The sequence below is a fragment of the Portunus trituberculatus genome, chromosome 32 (assembly GCF_017591435.1).
Source record: "Portunus trituberculatus isolate SZX2019 chromosome 32, ASM1759143v1, whole genome shotgun sequence".
In the NCBI taxonomy this organism is placed as follows: Eukaryota; Metazoa; Arthropoda; class Malacostraca; order Decapoda; family Portunidae; genus Portunus; species Portunus trituberculatus.
Window position 1 is genome coordinate 8,687,452 of NC_059286.1, and position 5,730 is coordinate 8,693,181.

The following is a 5,730-nucleotide window of genomic DNA, read 5'->3' on the forward strand; positions in this document are numbered from 1 at the left end:
GTGTGTATTTACCTAGTTGTAGTTTCACAGGGCCTGGGCTTTATGCTCATGTGGTCCCGTCTCCATATCTACACTTATCCAATTTCTCTTTAAAACTATGCACACTCGTTGCTGACACCACTTCCTCACTCAAACTGTTCCAAATCTCAACACATCTTTGTGTGTGTGTGTGTGTGTATTCACCTAGTTGTATTCATCTAGTTGTATTCACCTAGTTGTATTCACCTAGTTGTAATTTTACAGGGCCTGGGTATCATACTCGTGTGGCCCCGTCTCCATAAGTGTGCTTCTCCTAATAAGATTAAAACCTTGTTAATCTGTCACTCTCTTAACTGTGTAACTTCAATTAGAGCCTTTGTGAAGTAGAATAGATGCAGCTTGTAAATGTTTCAGAGTAAGGTGTTAAGAGTGTTTGTAAGAGTTTGATTTAAGGCAGAGAGGCTGTATAGGAACCTTACATGGCAGTGTGATGGATGTCTGTAATAAGTCTTAGTTGTTTGGACCAGTGGACCAAAATTCTAAGACATCTTAACTCATAACAATGCTAGAGTTAAAAATGTCACCATGATAGCATCTGACATTATTTCAGACCTTTACTTCTGTGGATCAAGTGGAGACTAGTGGCAGATACCTTACTATGTATTGTGTGTGTGTGTGTGTGTGTGTGTTTGATTGATCTGCTGCAGTCTCTGAACAGACAGCCAGACGTTATCCTACGGAATGAGCTCAGAGCTCATTATTTCCGATCTTGGGATAGGCCTGAGACCAGGCACACACCACACACCAGGACAACAAGGTCACAACTCCTCGATTTACATCCCGTACCTACTCACTGCTAGGTGAACAGGGGCTACACGTGAAAGGAGACACACCCAAATATCTCCACCCGTCCGAGGAATCGAACCCTGGTCCTCTGGCTTGTGAAGCCAGCGCTTTAACCGTGTGTGTGTGTGTGTGTGTGTGTGTGTGTGTGTGTGTGTGTGTGTGTGTGTGTGTGTGTGTGTGTGTGTGTATTTACCTAGTTGTAGTTTCACAGGGCCTGGGCTTTATGCTCATGTGGTCCCGTCTCCATATCTACACTTATCCAATTTCTCTTTAAAACTATGCACACTCGTTGCTGACACCACTTCCTCACTCAAACTGTTCCAAATCTCAACACATCTTTGTGTGTGTGTGTGTGTGTATTCACCTAGTTGTATTCATCTAGTTGTATTCACCTAGTTGTATTCACCTAGTTGTAATTTTACAGGGCCTGGGTATCATACTCGTGTGGCCCCGTCTCCATATCTACACACATCCAACTTTCCTTTAAAACTATGCACACTCCTCGATGACACCACCTCCTCACTTAAACTATTCCACACCTCCACACATCTCTGTGGGAAACTATATTTTTTCACATCCTTCAAGCATATTCTCTTGGCTATCTTTTTACTATGCGATCTCGTAGTTCGATTTAAATTTTCTTCTCTCAACATCATTTGCTCATTATCCACTTCATCCAAACCGTTCAACAGTTTATAAACCTGTATTAAATCCCCTCTTTCTCTTCTTTGTTCCAAGGTAAGCAATTTCATTTCTTTTAATATCTCCTCATAGGTCATTTCTGCCAATTCCGGAACCATTTTTGTTGCCATTCTCTGCAATCTCTCCAACTTCCTTATATGCTTCTTTTTATAAGGGGACCAAACCACCCCAGCATATTCCAATCTTGGTCTAATTACAGTACTAATTAATTTCTTCATCATATCTTTATCCATATAATGAAAGGCTAATCCAATATTTCTAATCAAATTATATGTTTCTCCAAACATCTTGTCAATATGAGCCTCAAACTGCCCATGGTCTTGTATTATCACTCCCAAATCCTTTTCCTTTTCCACCTTTTTCAACACTACTCCTTCACCCATCTTATATGACCCTCTTGGCCGTCTTCCACTCTTCCCCATCTCCATTACATGACTTTTGCTCAGATTAAATTCCATCTCCCACCTCTTGCTCCACTCCCAAATCCTATCCAGATCTGCCTGTAAAATTTCACAATCTTCTTCACTCTTCACACACCTACACAACTTCGCATCATCCACAAACAAATTAATATAACTGTTTACTCCCTCTGGCATATCATTAATATAGACAAGGAAAAGTATTGGTGCCAGCACTGAACCTTGTGGGACTCCACTCTCCACCACCAACCAGTCCGACTTTGCATCCCTTATTACCGTTCTCATCTCCCTCCATCTCAAGTAGTTTTCCATCCACTTTAACACTTTTCCCTTCAGTCCTCCATAAATCTCTAATTTCCATAGCAGTCTCATGTGAGGTACCTTGTCAAAAGCTTTTTTAAATCCAAATATACACAGTCCATCCATCCCTCTCTCTTGTATTTTGTCAACCACTCTTGAATAAAAGCTCAGTAGATTTGTTACACATGACCTCCCTTTCCTAAAGCCAAATTGATGATCCGATAATAACTTATGATCCTCCAGGAACCGTATCTAATATTTCTTTATCACCCTCTCACAAATCTTACCGACCACACTTGTTAAAGACACAGGTCTATAGTTAAGAGGCTCTTCCTTACTGCCTCCCTTATAAATGGGCACCACTTCAGCTCTTTTCCACTCTACCGGTACTTCCCCGGTTTCTAATGAGCACCTTATAATATCATATAATGGATCTATCAAGTCTTCTCTACATTCCTTCAATAATTTGCCTGAAAATTCATCTGGTCCCATCGCTTTATCATCTTTTAAGTTCCTCCAACATTTTATATAACTCCTTTTTAGGTATCTTAATGTCATCCATGTGCACATTTCCTTCTGCATTTTGAGGCTTTACAAACATTGTTTCTTTAGTAAATACTTGTTGAAACCTATTATTTAGTAATTCTGTGATATTCTTAGGGTCATCTACTACCCCTTGCTCTCCTTTTAATCTTTCAATGGACTCTCTCTTTTTAAGTTTACCATTCATGAACCTGTAAAATAATTTTGGATGTTCCTTACTCTTGTCTACAATATTTATTTCAAATTCAAATGTGTGTGTGTGTGTGTGTGTGTGTGTGTGTGTGTGTGTGTGTGTGTAGCAGTATTTGGAAAACATGATAATTTGAACTTGATTTAAAACTGTACATGAGAGTGACTGAGTCTTGTACAGAGAGGTAGCAGATGGCCACAAGTCACCACCAGGTGCAGTGCAGTATGAGGAGTGAACCACTTGTACAAAACTTTACATTATGAAAAACAAATTTAGTGTAGCAATTGTGTTAGATATAAGACGTATGAGAGTAAGACTGAAGACGAGTGAAGTAAGTGTGTGTGTGTGTGTGTGTGTGTGTGTGTGTGTGTGTGAGAGAGAGAGAGAGAGAGTGTCATGTGCCAGCAACATGCCCTCCTTCCATCCATGCCACTGTCAAGACTGCCTTCTACCAGTAGCATGGCACATGACACAGAGCACTGGTGCTGCCCACACCAGCCAAGTGGAGACTTAAGTGCTAAGGGCAGCATTGATAGGCTGTGCTGTGCTGTGCTTTGCTGCTGCCACCATACATTTCCACTTGTATTGCTTCACTGACCAAAATGTATGAATTTTTGCTGTATTCCACATTTTCATAAAGTATCTCATTCTTACTTTGTACTTTGTCCTAAACCTGGTAAGGTTAGGATTGGAGCACTGTCTACTGAGGCACACACGCACACACACACACACCGCGTAGTGTAGTGGTTAGCACGCTCGACTCACAATTGAGAGGCCCGGGTTCGAGTCCCGGTAAGCGGCGAGGCAAATGGGCAAGCCTCTTAATGTGTGGCCCCTGTTCACCTAGCAGTAAATAGGTACGGGATGTAACTTGAGAGGTTGTGGCCTCGCTTTCCCGGTGTGTGTTGTGTGTTGATGTGGTCTCAGTCCTACCAAAAGATCGGGCTATGAGCTCTGAGCTCACTCCGTAATGGGGAAGACTGGCTGGGTGACCAGCAGGCGACTGAGGTGAATTACACACACACACACACACACACACACATACACAGGGCACTTGGTAGGTCTAGGAGAGTTATTAGTGTGTCTTCCTGTGCATTTGAACCTTTTTATCCCAGTGAATGGTTTGGCGGTGCCTGGCAGAGTGTAGCAGTGCTAGTTGTAGTGGTAGCAGTAACAACAGTAGGAATAACCTTATCAGCACTGTAGGGAGTGGATGTGTTCCAGCACCACTTTGGAGTGAGGGACTGTAGCAGGTTGTAGTGGTGGTTGTAGCAGCAATAGTAGTCATAGTAATGGTAATAGTAGTAGTAGTAATCAAATTAACAAAGTGTAGTGTACTGTATCAACAAGAATGCTCACATACTTCAACAACACAGTACAAGTTATCAAAAAAGCAATTTCCTCATTTCTTCACCGTAGGATGTAAGTTAGAAAAAATACAGAATATTTACTCATTCACTTTAATTTCTAGAGATATGTATGATTATGTTACATTTTGGAGATGGAATGAATTGTAAAATTCACTTAAAAGTGTATGCAATGTCAGTTTTTAGAAGTGTTTAGTTACATATAGTATTTATAGGTGAGTTGAACATGGTAAGTATTTTGTATATTTTCCAAGAGACTGACAGTTAGGTGTGTGGGTGTCTAAGATTTTTTCTTTTGTTTGAAAACAGCAAATAATCTGAGTTACTTATGCGACTCACTAACAAGAATACAAGCAACCTTCAAAATAACATATAATTTCTCTCTCTCTCTCTCTCTCTCTCTCTCTCTCTCTCTCTCTCTCTCTCTCTCTCTCTCTCTCTCTCTCTCTGTCCACCCAATGGCCTTCCTGTCCTTCCCCTTCCTCCATCCCTCCCCAATCTCCTGACCACTGTTACTAGCACCTCCATGTACTCGATCTTCCCTCCCTCCTTTCTTCCCAGCCCCAACTATTCAGTATTCTCCTCCACGTTTTCAAAGCCTCCTGCCATTTCTCCTCCCTCCTCCTCCTCCTGGTGCTGAGTAAATGGGGAGCTTTAGGAGGTGGGTCTATGGTATATGCGTGGGATGATAAGATAGGTGGATGTAGGAAGGGGTGTTTTGTACGAGGATTACTCTATAACAGTTCTTTGTCTAATGTTGTTGATTGCCTGATTGATGCATTGTTAATATCCAGCCGTCAATATAGCAAGGACGTGAGAGTCTGTCATTGTTTGTATTCCCTTGTGATCGTCATGTATATACAAAAATGACGTATACTGTGCCATCCCGGCAATCCCATGGTCAGTTCAGAGCGAAGTCAGACTGACCAACCTACTACACTACAGAATCAGGCTATAGCATATTCGGCCATATACAAAGCCAAAAAAGGGAATAAAATCAATAGGTAGAATAAACAAATAAAACTTCGGAAGGTACAGGAATTCGCTTTATGTTTAACGTTTCACCTCCTTTCGTTTGTTTAGTCATACTATAGTGACAATTACACATTTATGGGTGAGCTTTACAAGTGGAAACGTTTGAGCATGCACGTGTTACTTAGGGATTGCCATGTGCAGGCTATTCTTATATTTTTGTGTTTTCATATTGTTTCACCTTTGTGTCATCATTTTATTCTCCGACTTCTTTCTAAATGAGGGTGATAGCCATGTGTAAACAGGTAGGCATATTTCACATAATAGGTACTGACTGCCACTTGTTTGTAAACCTACTGGCTTCCTGCACCAACCCTTGTGTTACTATCATCATTTATTTTCATGGTCCAAA

At 41.2% G+C, this 5,730-nt stretch overlaps 1 protein-coding gene across 2 annotated transcripts in view; it reads left to right on the plus strand.

The window, feature by feature from the left end:
- Positions 1–5,419: 5,419 nt before the first annotated feature.
- The window catches only part of LOC123512092, a 91,172-nt gene continuing 90,861 nt past the window's right edge, over positions 5,420–5,730 (plus strand). The window contains exon 1 of one of the 2 annotated variants that reach the window (XM_045268299.1): positions 5,420–5,730. This exon is cut by the window's right edge and continues 160 nt beyond it. The gene's annotated coding sequence lies outside the window, so the exon portion shown is untranslated. The other variant, XM_045268300.1, reaches the window with a different exon arrangement.